The 17,875-nt window shown below is 44.6% G+C and overlaps 1 protein-coding gene across 1 annotated transcript in view; it reads left to right on the forward strand.

Moving 5' to 3' along the window:
* LOC118361557 (cadherin-18-like) overlaps positions 1–17,875 on the forward strand; it is a 215,768-nt gene that overhangs the window by 61,207 nt on the left and 136,686 nt on the right. The gene's annotated exons all lie outside the window — the stretch shown is intronic.

The raw sequence follows: 17,875 nt of genomic DNA on the forward strand, positions 1-17,875 counted from the left end.
TATTTATCATTTTGTATAGCTGCCTTAATGCTGCTGGAAACCCAGGAGTGACAGCAGCTCATGGGGATCCTTAAAAAATAAAAAACTGCCTGCCCCTGTACATCTACAGCCCCCAGAGTCACAGGAAGGCCAAGAAGATCAATAAGAACCTCAACCATCCGAGCCACGGCCTGTTCACCCAGCTGGGACAGAGAGCTGGTACCGAGAGACTGATAAACAGCTTCTATATCCAGGCCATCAGACTGTTAAACAATCACCACTAGCCGGCCTCCACGCAGAACCCTGCCCTGAAATGCTTTCCCTACGTACTGTACATAGTCATTGAACATAGGTAACTTTAATAATGTTTACATGCTGTTTAACAAATTTATATGTATATACTCTATTCTAGTCATGGCACATCCTATAGAACTGTACACACCTTTTCTATTAATATACCGTCAATACTGTCTATACCCACCAGTATTTATATTTACGCTACCATTCAAAAGTTTGGGGTCACTTAGAAATGTCCCTGTTTTTTAAAGAAAAGGTTTTTTTTGTCCATTAAAATAACATCAGATTGATCAGAAATAGAGTGTTGACGATGTTAATGTTGTCAATGACTATTGTAGCTGGAAACGGCAGATTTTTTTATGGAATATCTACATAGGCGTACAGAGGCCCATCATCAGCAACCATCACTCCTGTGTTCCAATGGCACGTTGTGTTAGCTAATCCATGTTTATCATTTGAAAAGGCTAATTGATAATTAGAAAACCCTATTACGATACAATAGTCATTTACGGATTAGTTTGATGTTATTTTAATGGATAACAAATGTGCTTTTCTTTCAAAAATAAAGATATTTCAAAGTGACCCCAATCTTCTGAACGGCAGTGTGTACAGTTGAAGTCGGAAGTTTACATTCACCGTAGCCACATACATTTAAACTCAGTTTTTCACAAGTCCTGACATTTAATCCTAGTAAAAACTCTGTGTCTTAGGTCAGATAGGATCACCACTTTATTTTAAGAATGTAAAATGTCAGAATAATAGTAGAGAGAATGATTTATTTCAGCTTTTGTTTCTTTCATCACATTCCCAGTGGGTCAGAAGTTTACATAAACTCAAACTTAGTATTTGGTAGCATTGCGTTTAAATTCTTTAACTTGGGTTAAACGTTTCGGGTAGCCTTCCACAAGCTTCCCACAATAAATTGGGTGAATTTTGGCCCATTCCTCCTGACAGAGCTGGTGTAACTGAGTCAGGTCCGTAGGCCTCCTTGCTCGCACATGCTTTTTCAGTTCTGCCCACAAATTCTCTATAGGATTGAGTTCGGGGCTTTGTGATGGTCACTCCAATACATTTGAAAAATTAACCACCCCAAGCAAACTTTTACATTTGTGGCAAAGTGGATTAAGGACAACAAAGTCAATGTATTGGAGTGATCTATAAGAAAAAGAATCGCACACCTATTTAGGCGAGGTGCTGGCTAGCGGAGTAGAAAACTTAATAAAAGAGAGCCGCACACTCTAGGAGCTCAGATGCAAAAATTCATCATTGATACCCTGATGAAGACAGCTTGGCTGTCGAAACGTTGGTACTACATTTTTGCATCTGAGCTCCTAGAGTGTGCGGCTCTCTTTTATTGTCAAGTTTTCTACACCGCTAGCCAGTACCTCGCCTAAATAGGTGTGCGTTTCTTTTTCTTCAACATTGACTTTGTTGTCCTTAAGCCACTTTGTCACAAATGTAAAAGTTTGCTTGGGGTTATTGCCTAGATGACAGCTTGGTACACTCTTGGCATTCTCTCAACCAGCTTCACCTGGAACGCTTTTCTAACAGTATTGAAGGAGTTCCTACATATGCTGAGCACTCGTTGGCTCAAACCATCTCAATTAGGTTGAGATCGGGTGATGATGAAGGCCAGGTCATCTGATGCAGCACTCCATCACCCTCCTTCTTGTTCAAATAGCTCTTACACAGCCTGAAGGTGTTGGGTCATTGTCATGTTGAAAAACAAATGACAGTCCCCCTAAGCATAGACCAGATTTGATGGCGATTCGCTGCAGAATCCTGTGGTAGCCATGCTGGTTAAGTGTGCCTTGCATTCTAAAAAATTACAGACATTGTCACCAGCAAAGCACCCCCACACTGTCACGCCTTGGTCATTGTATCTTGTGTTTTTGTTATATGTTTGGGTAGGCCAGGGTGTGACATGGGTTTATATGATGTATTTCGTATTGGGGTTTGTATTAATTGGGAGTGTGTATTATTAGGGGTGTGTCTAGTTAGGCTTGGCTGCCTGAGGCGATTCCTAATTGGAGTCAGCTGATTCTCGTTGTCTCGGATTGGGAACCGTATTTAGGCAGCCTGAGTGCGCGTTGTATTTCGTGGGGGATTGTACCTGTCTCTGTGTTAGTCACCAGATAGGCTGTATTAGTGTCACTCGTTTGTTGTTTTTTCCGTTATTTCATGTACCGCTTTATCTTTATTAAAAGTCATGAGTAACCTACACGCTGCATTTCGGTCTGACTCTCTTCAAACGACAGACGAGGTTCATTACAGAATCCCCCACCATTCACAGACCGAGCAGCGTGTGAACTGGCAGGATCTAAAGGAGGACGTTATGGACGGCAGAAGCAGGGATTATACGATGTGGGAAGAAATCGACAGGTGGGCGGCCGACCCAGAGCGAGTGCAGGAGCCCGCCTGGGATTCCCTACAGCAATGCGAAGAGGGCTATACACTGATGGAATCGAAAAGGAGAGCACGGCGTTACAGAGCGAGAACCGTAGGTAACGGGGAAAGCGCAGAGAGAGAGTGGCAGAGTCAGGAGTCAGACCTGAGCCTACTCTCCCTGTTAATTGTGAGGAGCAGCAATATGAGGACTTCTGGTCTTGGGAGATGATATTAGACGGAAAAGGACCCTGGGCGCAGCCAGGAGAATATCGCCGTCCCAAGGAGGAAATAGAAGTAGCTAAAGCGGAGAGGCGTGAGTATGAGAAGGCAGCACAGCGACGCGGTTGGAAACCGGAAAGTCACCCCAAAAAAAATATTGGGGGGGGGCTAAAAGGGAGAATAGTTATGCCAGGTAGTAAACCTGCGCATACTCCCTGTGCTCACCGTTGGGCTAGAGAGACCGGGCAGGCACCGTGTTATGCTATGGAGCGTGTTTCCAGTGCGGGTGCAGAGCCAGCTGCGACACATACCAGCCCTTCCTATTGGCCGGGCTAGAGTGGGCATCGAGCCAGGTAAGCTTGGGCAGGCTCGGTGCTCTAGAGCTCCAGTGCGCCTGCACGGTCCGGTCTATCCAGAGCCACCTCTACACACCAGTCCTCCGGTAGCAGCTCCCCGCACCAGGCTTCCTGTGCGTGTCCTCGCGCCAGTACCACCAGTTCCAGCACCACGCACCAGGCCTCCAGTGCGCCTCGCCTGTTCAGTGCAGCCAGTGCTTTTCTCCCCTCCTGCGCTGCCGGAGTCTCCCGCCTGTTTAGCGCCGCCAGAGCCGTTCTCTTCTCCTGCGCCGCCAGTCTCCCGCCTGCCTGTGCCGCCAGTGCCGCCAGTCTGCCCAGCGCCGCCAGTGCCGCCAGTCTGCCCAGCGCCTGCCAGTGCCCCAGTCTGCCCAGCGCCGCCAGTGCCCCAGTCTGCCCAGCGCTGCCAGTGCTCCCAGTCTGCCCAGCGCCGCCAGTGCTCCCAGTCTGCCCAGCGCCGCCAGTGCTCCCAGTCTGCCCAGCGCCGCCAGTGCTCCCAGTCTGCCCAGCACCGCCAGTCAGCCCAGCGCCGCCAGTCTGCCCAGCGCCGCCAGTGCCGCCAGTCTGCCCAGCGCCGCCAGTGCCGCCAGTCTGCCCAGCGCCGCCAGTGCCGCCAGTCTGCCCAGCGCCGCCAGTGCTCCCAGTCTGCCCAGCGCCGCCAGTGCTCCCAGTCTGCCCAGCGCCGCCAGTGCTCCCAGTCTGCCCAGCGCCGCCAGTGCTCCCAGTCTGCCCAGCGCCGCCAGTGCTCCCAGTCTGCCCAGCGCCGCCAGTGCTCCCAGTCTGCCCAGTACCGCTCCCAGTCTGCCCAGCGCCGCCAGTGCCGCCAGTCTGCCCAGCGCCGCCAGTGCCCCGCCAGTCTGCCCAGCGCCGCCAGTGCCGCCAGTCTGCCCAGCGCCGCCAGTGCCGCCAGTCTGCCCAGCGCCGCCAGTGCCGCCAGTCTGCCCAGCGCCGCCAGTGCCGCCAGTCTGCCCAGCGCCGCCAGTCAGCCCAGCGCCGCCAGACAACCAGTCTCTTCCAGATCTGCCAGACAACCAGTCTCTTCCAGATCTGCCAGACAACCAGTCTCTTCCAGATCTGCCAGACAACCAGTCTCTTCCAGATCTGCCAGACAACCAGTCTCTTCCAGATCTGCCAGACAACCTGAATCTTCCAGATCTGCCCGTCAACCTGAATCTTTCAGATCTGCCCGTCAACCTGAATCTTCCAGTTCCGCCAGCCAGGATTTACCGGAGCCTACTACCTGCCTGAGCTTCCTCTCAGTACTGAGCTTCCTCTCAGTACTGAGCTTCCTCTCAGTACTAGGCTTCCTCTCAGTACTAGGCTTCCTCTCAGTACTAGGCTTCCTCTCAGTACTGGGCTTCCTCTCAGTACCGGGCTTCCCCTCAGTACTGGGCTGGCGGTCCCGGGCTGCTCCTCTGTCCCGGGCTGCCCTCTCCTGAGCTGCCCCTGTCCTGAGCTGCCCCCTCCTGTGCCCCTGTCCCGAGCTGCCCCTCTGTCCCGAGCTGCCCCTCTGTCCCGAGCTGCCCCTCTGTCCCGAACTGCCCCTCTGTCCCCTGCCCCTCTGTCCCGAGCTGCCCCTCTGTCCCGAGCTGCCCCTCTGTCCCGAGCTGCCCCTCTGTCCCGAGCTGCCCCTCGGTCCCGAGCTGCCCCTCAGTTATGTGGGGATCAGGGTGAGGACTATTAGGCCATGGTCGGCGGAGAAGGTGGAGTATCCTAGGACGCGAAGGGGAGGAACTAGGACATTTATGGAGTGGGGTCCACGTCCCGAGCCAGAACCGCCACCATGGACAGACGCCCACCCGGACCCTCCCTATGCTCTTGAGGTGCGTCCCGGAGTCCGCACCTTAGGGGGGTTCTGTCACGCCTTGGTCATTGTATCTTGTGTTTTTGTTATATGTTTGGGTAGGCCAGGGTGTGACATGGGTTTATATGTTGTATTTCGTATTGGGGTTTGTATTAATTGGGAGTGTGTATTATTAGGGGTGTGTCTAGTTAGGCTTGGCTGCCTGAGGCGATTCCTAATTGGAGTCAGCTGATTCTCGTTGTCTCGGATTGGGAACCGTATTTAGGCAGCCTGAGTGCGCGTTGTATTTCGTGGGGGATTGTACCTGTCTCTGTGTTAGTCACCAGATAGGCTGTATTAGTTTCACTCGTTTGTTGTTTTTGTATTTTCTGTTATTTCATGTACCGCTTTATCTTTATTAAAAGTCATGAGTAACCTACACGCTGCATTTCGGTCTGACTCTCTTCAAACGACAGACGAGGTTCATTACACACACCTTCTCCTCCATGCTTCACGGTGGGAACCAAACATGCAGAGAATCTGTTCACTTACTCTGCGTCTCACAAAGACACTGTGGTTGATACCAAAAATCGCACATTTGGACTCATGAGACCAAATGACAGATTTCCACTGGTCTAATGTCAATTGCTCGTGTTTCTTGACCCAATCAAGTCTCTTCTTCTTATTGGTGTCCTTTAGTAGTGGTTTATTTGCAGCAATTAGACCATGAGGCCTGATTCATGCAGTCTCCTCAGAATAGTTGATATTGAGATGTGTCTGCTTCTTGGACTCGGTGAAGCATTTATTTGTGCTGCAGCTTTTGAGTCTGGTAACTCTAATGAACTTTTCTACTGCAGCAGAGGTAACTCTGGGTCTTCCTTTTCTGTGGCAGTCCTCATGAGAGCCTGTTTCATCATAGAGCTTGATGGTTTTTGAGACTGCACTTGAAGATTTTCCGGATTGACTAACCTCATGTCTTAAAGTAATTATGGACTGTTGTTTCTCTTTGTTTATTTAATTAAGCTGTTCTTGCCATAATATGAACTTGTTATTTTACCAAATAGGGTTATCTTCTGTATTCCATTCCTACCTTGACACAACACAACTGATTGGCTCAAATGCATTAAGAAGGAAAGAAATTCCACAAATTAACTTTTAACAAGGCACACCTGTTAATGTAAATGCATTCCAGGTGACTACCTCATGAATCTGGTTGAGCGAATACCAAAAGTGAGCAAAGCTGTCATCAAGGCAAAGGGTGGCTACTTTGAAAAATCTCAAAAATGAAATACAGTTTGATTTGTTTAACATGTTTTTGGTTACAACATGGTTACAACATATGTGTTCTTTCACACGTAGTTTTGATGTATTCACTATAATTTTACAATGTAGAAAATAGTAAAAATAAAAACCCTTGAATGATTAGATGTGTCCAAACCTTGGACTGGTACTGTATATGCAGTGGGGAGAACAATAATTTGAAACCTGTAAAATCGGCAGTGTTTCCTACTTACAAAGCATGTAGAGGTCTGTAATTTTTATCATACACTTCCAAATGTGAGAGATGGAATCTAAAAAAAGAATCCATAAAATCACATTGTATGATTTTTAAGTAATTATTAGCATTTTATTGTGTGACAAATATTTGATACATCATGAGAGCAGAACTTAATATTTGGTACAGAAACATTTGTTTGCAATTACAGTGATCATACTTTTCCTGTAGTTCTTGACCAGGTTTGCACACACTGCAGCAGGGATTTTGGCCCACTCCTCCATTACAGACCTTCTCCAGATCCTTCAGGTTTCGGGGCTGTCGCTGGGCAATACGGACTTTCAGCTCCCTCCAAAGACTTTCTATTGGGTTCAGGTCTGGAGACTGGCTAGGCCACTCCAGGACCTTGAGATGCTTCTTACGGAGCCACTCCTTAGTTGCCCTGGCAGTGTGTTTTGGGTCGTTGTCATGCTGGAAGACCCAGCCACGACCAATCTTCAATGCTCTTACTGAGGCAAGGAGGTTGTTGGCCAAGATCTCGCGATACATGGCCCCATCCATCCTCCCCTCAATACAGTGCAGTCGTCCTGTCCCCTTTGCAGAAAAGCATCCCCAAAGAATGATGTTTCCACCTCCATGCTTCACGGTTGGGATGGTGTTCTTGGGGTTGTACTCATTCTTCTTCCAAAAAGCTCTATTTTTGTCTCATCAGACCACATGACCTTCACCCATTCCTCCTCTGGATCATCCAGATGGTCATTGGCAAACTTCAGACGGGCCTGGACATCCTCTGTTTTGAGCAGGGGGACATTGCGTGTGCTGCAAGATTTTAATCCATGACGGCGTAGTGTGTTACTAATGGTTTTCTTTGAGACTGTGGTCCCAGCTCTCTTCACGTCATTGACCAGGTCCTGCCGTGTGGTTCTGGGCTGATCCCTCACCTTCCTCATGTTCATTGATGCCCCACGAGGTGAGATCTTGCATGGAGCCCCAGACCGAGGGTGATTGACAGTCATCTTGAACTTCTTCCATTTACTAATAATTGCACCAACAGTTGTTGCCTTTTCACCAAGCTGCTTGCCTGTTGACCTGTAGCCCATCCCAGCCTTGTGCAGGTCTACAATTTTACCCCTGATGTCCTTTCACAGCTCTCTGGTCTTGGCCATTGTGGAGAGGTTGGAGTCTGTTTGATTGAGTGTGTGGACAGGTGTCTTTTATACATGTAACGAGTTCAAACATGTGCAGTTAATACAGGTAATTAGTGGAGAACAGGAAGGCTACTTAAATAAAAACTAACAGGTCTGTGAGAGCCGGAATTCTTACTGGTTGGTAGGCGATCAAATACTTATGTCATGCAATAAAATGCAAATGAATTACAATGTCATACAATTTGATTTTCCGGATATTCGTCTCTCACAGTTGAAGTGTACCTATGATAAAAATTACAGACCTCTACATGCTTTGTAAGTGGGAAAACCTGCAAAATCGGCAGTGTATCAAATACTTGTTCTCCTCACTGTATATAAATATCTGTACCAATAGCCATGTGAGAATCTCTGGTATTTTAACCTATTTCTAAGGCAATTTTTTCACATTTTGATCTTGACTAGGGTGTCAAAATTGCTGGCATGGGCCTGCAAAGGGAGCTGCAACACATACACCTAAAATAACATTGAGTGTCTGCGGTTGGGTTCAGGACTAGTTCTTGCATGATTGAGTGGGAGTCGGAAAATTAGTCAGCAGCAGCAGGCAGGTGTGGTATAGAAATCAGTCCCGCACAGACCTCTACTGTGAACATCAATTGTATTGAACAAAAATATAAATTCAACATGCAAAAACTTCCAAGATTTTACTGAGTTACAGTTCATATAAGGAAATCAGTCAATTTAAATGAATTAATAGACCCTAATCTATGGATTTCACATGACAGATATGCATCTGTTGGTCACTACTGATACCTTAAAAAAAAGTTAGGGGCGTGGATCAGAAAACCAGTCAGTATCTAGTGTGACCACCATTTACCTCATATAGCGCGGCAAATCTCCTTTGTATATAATTGATCAGGCTGTTGACTGTGGCCTCTAGAATGTTGTCCCACTCCTCTTCAATGGCTGTGCGAAGTTTCTGGATATTGGCGGGAACTGGAACACTTTGTCGTACATGTCGATCCAGAGCATCCCAAACATGCTTAATGGGTGGCATATCTGGTGAGTATGCAGGCCATGAAAGAACTGGGACATTTTCAGTTTCCAGGAATTGTGTACAGACAACGTTGACATCAGCAAACCACTCGCCCCCATGATACCAAATTCTCTAAAATGATGTTAGAGCCCGCTTATGGCCTTTTTATTGTCCCCAGCACAAGGTGCACCTGTGTAATTATCATGTTGTTTAATCATTTTATTGATATGACACACCTGGCATGTGGATGGATTATCTTGGCAAATTATAAATGCTCAATAACAGAGATGTAAACACATTTGTGCACAACATTTGATAGAAATAAGCTTTTTGTGCATATTGAGTGCCGGGTTTAATTTTATTTCCCCCAGCAGCAGTAAAAGTCAAAATAGAGGACAGCCATTAGGGAAGATGATGTGCATCAGCGACAAACAGCACATCTTTATCATGACCCCATCACAATCTCCCAATTCATGGTCATGAGCTGTGTGTTCCATCATCACCAAGGTGCCCAAGACTGTGACACATAAATTGTCAAGAGAGTGCTATGAGGATATGATTGGGGGAAGCACGGACTAAATGCAGCAATAATCAAGCAATAATCAAGCGCACCCACATAAAAAGTGATTAAGTCCTCTTGAGCGAAGAATAAGGGCTGAAATTTAATAAAAAACAAACCCTCTTCGCTAATTGCAAATGTGAGGCCTGGCGCTGAAGAGCCAACCCCTTTTTCTCAAACCGCTTCCCCTCTCCTCCTTGCCTATTTGTGGAAAGACAGAGAGCTCGTCCCTAAAGACACATATCCTTAACTTCTCCAACTCCCCATCAGCACTTTTCTATGTTTTCAGAGATGCTAACTCTTAGATGAATCTAGGCAGCTTCCTAGCAAGACAGTTGACACCAACACTTGTTTGGTTCCTGCAGCATAGCACAGCTGGCAAATGTGACAGCATATAAATCGTAACGGTCAAATACAAACACTCCAAGTGCACGTACAGACACAAACAACAAGATAATCAGTTGAGATAATCACACATCCCAACAAGTAGATGTACATGCTAATGCATGTCTGTCTCTCAAATAGCACCCTATGCCCTATATAGTGCACTACACTGTAAAAATGTCCTGTTATTTTATGGTAACTTACAGTCAGAGAGTTGTCTATAATTACCGTAGAAAAGGTACCGCGTGTTAGCGTACCGTATTTTACTGTATCCAATACTGTTACTGTAATATTTTTTACCATTGTTTTTATGATCACTTCCAGATCTGCCAGTCAACTAGAAGAAAAAACACGAACAATACAAAAACAACAAACTGAATGTGAAAACCTATACAGCCCATCTGGTGACAACTAACAGAGACAGGAACAATCACCCACGAAACACTCAAAGAATATGGCTGCCTAAATATGGTTCCCAATCAGAGACAACGAGATTCACCTGCCTCTGATTGAGAACCGCCTCAGGCAACCATAGACTATGCTAGAACACCCCACTAAGCCACAATCCTAAAACCTACGAAAAACCCCAATACACAAACACACCACAAAATAAACCCATGTCACATCCTGGCCTGACCAAATAAATAAAGAAAACACAAAATACTAAGACCAGGGCGTGACACAGTAGCAGTAGCAGCTGTAATAAAAGAGCACTGTACTGTATATGGAATAGGTTGCCATTTTGGAAGTAACTTGTAGTGCATTCGGAAAGTATTCAGACCCTTTGAACTTTTCCACATTTTGTTACGTTACAGCCTTATTCTAAAATTGATTAAACTGTTTTTTACTCATCAATACCCCGTAATGACAAAGCAAAAACTGTTTCTTGGAAATCTTGCAAATTTATAACAAGCACAAAACTGAAATATCACAATTACATAAATATTCAAACCCTTTACTGAGTACTTTGTTGGAGCACCTTTGGCAGTGTTGATGCTACAAGCTTGGCACACCTGTATTTGGAGAGTTTCTCCCATTCTTCTCTGCAGATCATCTCAAGCTCTGTCAGGTTGGATGGGGAGCATCGCCGCATAGCTGGTTTCAGGTCTCTCCAGAGATGTTAGATCGGGTTCAAGTCCGGGCTCTGGCTGGGCCACTCAAGGACGTTCAGAGACTCTTTCTGAAGCCACTCCTGCATTGTCTTGGCTGTGTGCTTAGGGTCATTGTCCTGTTGGAAGGTGAACCTTCGCAACAGTCTGAGGTCCTGAGCGCTCTGGAGCAGGTTTTTATCAAGAATCTCTCTGTACTTTGCTCCATTCATCATGCCGTCTATCCTGACTAGTCTCCCACTGAAAAACATCCCAGTAGCATGATGCTGCCACTACCATGCTTCATCGTAGGGATGGTGCCAGGTTTCCTCCAGACGTGACGCTTGGCATTCAGGCCAAATAGTTCAATCTTTGTTTCATCAGACCAGAGAATCTTGTTTCTCATGGTCTGAGAGTCCTTAAGGTGCCTTTTTGGCAAACTCCAAGCAGCCTATGGTGTGCCTTTGACTGAGGAGTGGCTTCCGTCTGGCCACTCTACCATAAAGGCCTGATTGGTGGAGTGCTGCAGAGATGGTTGTCCTTCTGGAAGGTTCTCCCATCTCCACAGACGAACTCTGGATCTCTTTCAGAGTGACCATCGGGTTCTTGGTCACCACCCTGACCAAGGCCCTTTTCCCCTGATTGCTTGGTTTGGCCAGGCGGCCAGCTCTAGGAAGAGTCTTGGTGGATACAAACTTCTTCCATTTAAGAATGCTGGAGGACACTGTGTTCTTGGGGTCCTTCAATGCTGCAGATTTGGTACCCTTCCTCAGATCTGTGCCTTGACACAATCCTGTCTCGGAGCTCTACGGACAATTCCTTCGACCTCATGGCTTTGTTTTTGCTCTGGCATGTACTGTCAACTGTGGGACCTGATATAGACAGGTGTGTGCCTTTCCAAATCATGTCCAATCAATTGAATTTACCCCAGGTGGATTCCAATCGAGTTGTAGAAACATCTCAAGAACGATCAATGGAAACAGGATGCACAGGAGCTCAATTTCGAGTCTCATAGCAAACTCCTGAATACTAATTTAAATAAGGTATTTCTAAAAACCTGTTTTCACTTTGTCATTATGGAGCATTGTGTGTAGATTGATGAGAAAAAAATATTTCATAAATTTTAGAGTAAGGACATAACGTAGCAAAATGTGGAAGAATACTTTCAGAATGCACTGTATGTCTTATTGGTTAAAGTAATAAAGAAAAAACTCTCCCTTAGTGGCCAATCAAGACACGACTCACCTAGCGATGTTTTGCCTGCCTTGAGGAGAGAGAGGAGGAAGCAGCTCAGTAGAGAGGATTTATACTTATTTGTATGTGGACACTCACCGCTAACTGACAGGCAGTCCCCCACACATCTTTCCATCCGCTCCTCAGGACATTGCAGTTGTTTTTCATATGGCCTTCATTATTTCCACACACACACACACACACACACACACACACACACACACACACACACACACACACACACACACACACACACACACACACACACACACACACACACACACACACACACACACATACACACCCATACACACCCATACACACAGACAGTGATGATGTATGTTCAGCTCTTTTCGGACAGGCCCGTTGATGTACTGTATTAACAAAATGAACACTAATTACATCCAAAAGGCGGAGAGTCATGAACATTTCTGAGTGATCATCTTTAATGAACTATAAATAAATGATCCCTGACTACTGGTATTGAATGCATTAGAAGTCACACTGCAAAGAGATGTAGCCGTTTACAAAGTATGTCTGTTAGAGCATTGAGTGGTCTTCCTAGTAGGTTTAGCCTATCAATATTGGCCATCGAATAGGATGTTATGGCTTTTATGTCAATCAGGCTTTTCCTGACTCTGCTGGATTCAAATGCATTACAAGTATCAGAAGTGCACTCCACATGGAGTTGTAGCCATAGCACCAAAGGAAGCTTTCTGTAACACCATAGATTGGTCTACCTAACAGGTTCAACCTTTGATGCTGATCGGTATTGTCCATCTGATTTGGTTTTATGACTTCTGGAGTCAGTCTTGTTGTTCCCATGTGGCCTAACAAACTGTCTTCCCCTATAGTGTTTGATGTTGGGGTAATGACCCGTAATCTGTTATCACTTTTATCTCCTGGCTTTGGAAAGGGACCAGTCACCATATGCTCAGTGGCTCACACTCTCTTAACTGACTGTGATATATTAGCTCTTGCCAAATAAGTCAATGGCCAAATTAGCACTCTGACCGCAGGCTAAATTAAATTTATGTGCTTGTACTTGCAGAGTGCATCCTTCGGACATGTAAGTGGTTTCTTCTCCTGTAGTGAGGTGTTGTTTATTTCCTCCCTACCTCCTGATTTCTCCAAACACTACACACCCTGATCATAACACTCGCATGTATAATGCACATTTAAAATCTATAATATTACATTTACTCTATTACTCCAGGTTCTTTCCTGCAGTCTCCATCACCCATGGGAAGTGTAAACAGCCTGTTTCATTGTGTGCTTTCGTATGGTTGGTGGGTTGTCATTAACTTAATCCTGATTCCTGATTAGGAGAGGAAAAACTCAATGGGATCTTTGACTCCCTACCTAATTAGAGGCTCTGATGTGTACCAGAGAAAGGACAGTTTGCTCCCATCAAGTGGCAAGCCTTACAATCAGCCAGCAGCTTTTTAATTAGGGATTCATTTGCTCGGCACAGTTTTGATTAGATTTGGACCCGGTACCTTTCGCACTGCTCAACTTAATGTTGTGAAATACAGAGGGGAACAAGGGGAGATGGGGTCAGATGTGTGTAGGGGAGGGGTAATTCCTGACATGCAGAAGGACACCAGCGATTAAGTCTTTTTTATGTCCCCTGCTGTTTTGTATTTGTCTAATTGAGATAATCACTGTAATCGGAACTCAATAGCCTCTTATTGCCAGTGCAAATCAGCTGACAACTAGACCGTGACTCCAAACCATCCCTTGGGTGCTGTCCTGCAGGACTACTAGAGTTCTTTGTAAATAGAGTATTTCACCACCAACAAGCCCTGCTGACTTAATGCAGTACTCCTTGTCTGTCACTCACTGGGAGTCTACCTCACATGCTCACTCAGGGGGAGTTTACCTCATCAATAATGGCTACCTCATAAATTCAGTAATGGCTACCTCACATGCTTCATAATGGCTACCTTCAGTGGTGTAGTTAGTGGAGGGAAAACACACGTAAATGCTGCTTACTCACCTTTTTTATTTTGCACAAGCACTTACCTGCTGATCTCTGAAAAACACATTGAAAATACGTCGTTCAAACGTGATACTAAGTCGTCCAAACAAGTTATTTCGTCGTTTAAATGGCTTATTATCTGTTCAAAATACTTAATTAGGCCTCATTTTTATGCAGTGCCAGTTGTGCTTTTGAGACCTTTGCTGCAGCCATTCATTCACTAATTCCCTCCATTGATATGATTATTCATTGACAGTTCTTTGATAGAGCTGCTTTTGAATGCCAGAGAATGCAAGTGGGCCAACAATATCAGACGGTTTTACCAATTTGACAGCCGATTCTGCCACTTATCCACATTGCTCCAATTGTCAAATGTTTTCAGTGTTATTTGTTTGCTCCTACTGCTCAGCATCATCATTCCGAAGGTTGCATGTTCAATCCAAGTGGTAAATTATTTTTTTACCCTATCCAAAACCTTCACCCTTAAAATGGTAACCTGGAGTTGCTACATACTTTTTTTTGACTTATAAAATAACATGTACACGACGATTATTAAAGAATATAACGTAAAAATGCCTCACGAGCTTATTTTAACTGTCATACCACATCAGAACCCAACATAGAATCTTGCTTTACTCAAATGTTTATAACAAAGTAAATGTAAACAACATTTTTGCCTCAAAACATGGTTAGAACTACCCTGAACAGAAAAATAAGTGCAGCATGCAACAATTTCAATGTTTTTACTGAGTTACATTTCACATAAGGAAATCAGTCAATTTAAATACATTCATGACTAGGAATACAGATACCTATCTCTTGGTCACAGATACCTTTTAAAAAAGGTAGGATCAGAAAACCAGTCAGTATCTGGTGTCCATAATTTGCCTCATGCAGCGCGACACATGTCCTTCGCATAGAGTTGATTGTGACCTGTGGAATGTTGTCCCACTCCTCTTCAATGTATCCTGGATATTGGTGGGAACTGGAACACGCTGTCATACACATCGATCCCGAGCATCCCAAACATGCTCAATGGTTGACATATCTGGTGAGTATGCAGGCCATGGAAGAACTGGGACATTTTCAGCTTCCAGGAATTGTGTACAGATCCTTGCGACATGGGGCTGTGAATTATCATGCTCAAACATGAGGTGAAGGCGGCAGATGAATGGCACGACAAAGGGCCTCAGGATCTCATCATGGTGTCTCTGTACATTCAACTTGTCATCGATAAAATGCAATTGCGTTCAATGTCCGTAGCTTATGCCTGCCCATACCCATAACCCCACCACCACCATGGGGCAGTCTGTTCACAACATTGACATCAACAAATCGCTCACCCACACATCACTATACACACTGTCCAGTACACTGTCCAGTACAGGTGAAATCGGGATTCATCAGTGAACAGCACACTTGTCCAGCGGCCAACCAAGGTGAGCATTTGCCGAACTGCATTCAGGTCAACACCCTTGTGCCGGCGACGAGCACCCTGATGAGCATCACTGAGACGGTTTCTGACAGTGTGTACAGACATTCTTTGGTTGTGCAAACACACAGTTTAATCAGCTGTCCGGTTGGCTGGTCTCAGACGATCCTGCAGGTGAAGAAGCTGGATTAGGAGGTCCTGGTCTGGTGTGGTTACACGTGGCAGGGGTTGTGAGGTCGATTGGACATCCTGCCAAATTCTCTAAAACAATGTCGGAGGTGGCTTATGGTACAGAAATGAACATTCAATTCTCTGACAACAGTTCTGGTGGACATTCCTGCAGTCAGCATGCCAATTGCACGTTCCCTCAAAACTTGAGACATCTGTGACAAGACTGCACATTTTAGAGTGGCCAATTATTGACCACACCACCTATGTAATGATCATGCTGTTTAATCAGCTTCTTAATATGCCACACTTGTCAGGTAGATGGATTGTCTTGGCAAAGGAGAGCTGCTCACTAACAGATATATAAACAAATGTGTGCACAAAATTTGAGTATCGAACATTTCTGGGATTTTTTTTATTTCTGCTCATCAATCATGGGACAAACACTTTACATGTTGCATTTATATTTTTGTTTAGTATATACTGTTGATATGGATCGTCATTGTTTCAACTGCTGATTGCCCCTTTAAATTAAGCATCTGGAATTAATGAATGAAGATGCTGAGTAGGAGGAGCAGCCAAGGGTGCCAAAAACATGGATGCATGTCAGAATCTGAAGTCAAATTGGTAAAACCGTGAGATCATGTTGGCCCACGCATGCTTTTGCATTCAAACGCAGCCCTATCAAAAACTGACAATTAATAATCATATCAATGGATGGCATCAGTGAATGAATGGCTGCATCAATGGTCTGACAAGCACAACTGGCACTGCATAACAAATGACACCTTATTAAAAGAAAATAACAATGAAGTTGTTTGAACGAGATAAGTAATTCAAATGACATACTAAATTCCAAGAGTCAAATTTTGTTGTACATTTTTTGCCTTGGGCTTCAGGATTTCTGTATATGCTCAATAATGGTTGGGGTAGATACATATGCAATGCAATATGAAAATGGTGCTGCTATCATGAAGCATTATTATCATGAAACTATTATTGCTGTGAAGAAAATTGCCTGTTGTGGTTAGCCCCTTGATGTTTGACACATTAATTAATGTAGAAGGTGAGAATGTAAATGGACGATTGAACTCTTCAGGCTTTGTTAGATCACTGTATACATTTTAAATGATAAGTTACCTATTACTTAGTACCTCATATATTTAAACAAAAAAGTTCTGTCATCTTCATTCAAATGCAATTCAAATACAGTTATAATGTCCTGATTTGGTAAAGCAGGTGAATAGTATGTAATGTTGGGCGGCAGGTAGCCTAGTGGTTAGGGTGTTGCTCCAGCAACCGAAATATCACAGGTTTGAATACCTTAATCTAAAAAGTGGAAAAATCTGATGTGCCCTTGTCCTTAACCCTCATTTGCTGTAAAACTATAACTGACCCCGTAAAACAAACATATTTTATGGTGTTGCTTTTAAGTTCCAACTAAAACGGTCAGGTAATTGGGATTTGGTAAAGCAGGTGACTATTACCGTAAGAACTTCACAGGATACAAACTAAAACTGTCAACTAATTGGGATTTGGTTAAAAGCAGGTGAATAATATGAGATTTGTTGTTAGTATTTGTTGTGAAGTTCTGAGCAGGATAACTGGCATGAGAGTGGCAATTCTCAAGTTATCAATTATGCCTGAACAAACTGCTTGGTTTTCTCTCCCATGTTTTGCTCTCTTACTGAGAATTAAGCGTTAGTAAGTGTAGCACTGAGTAAGTAGCCAATCTACGCCACCTTTTTTCTTATAGAGGTGAGGTCCTCTGATAATTACCAAACACTATATCAACAATCTATAATAATACAGGTTCTTTACCAACATAGGTGGAGCATGGAAATAAAATGTTTAGAATAAAGTTTCAAATAGAAACCCTTTTATTTGTTCTGCAGCAGCATAGTTTCAGTTTGTAGATTCCGTAGAATTGTATGGTGATGTCCTCTAATAATCTTCAGAGAGCTCCACTTATAAATATAACAATCTTCGGCGCTGTCAGTTGTAAAGTCATTCTAGTACAATTATTATCTTGACAAGAGCATACAAACAAAATGCTTTGTTGAGGGAGACGTGCTACAGGGAGAAGGAGAGTGGTTCCTGGCTGAACAGCACATATTTACGACTAGGCAACCAGGTTGCCTCACTGGAATTTGGACTAAAGACACATTCACCGCTTTCGTCTTCTCCCAGGCACGCCTATCTGTACACGTGTAAAAGCAATCTGCTGGCACAGGGAAACACTGGCAAACACGTGTTTAGAAATCCCTGGCTAAAGCTTTGTCTATGACATTTTGAATATTTTACACTGAATAATCTAAGACGCACAGGTTTGTCT

Source organism: Oncorhynchus keta, chromosome 28, assembly GCF_023373465.1.
Source record: "Oncorhynchus keta strain PuntledgeMale-10-30-2019 chromosome 28, Oket_V2, whole genome shotgun sequence".
Taxonomy (NCBI): Eukaryota; Metazoa; Chordata; class Actinopteri; order Salmoniformes; family Salmonidae; genus Oncorhynchus; species Oncorhynchus keta.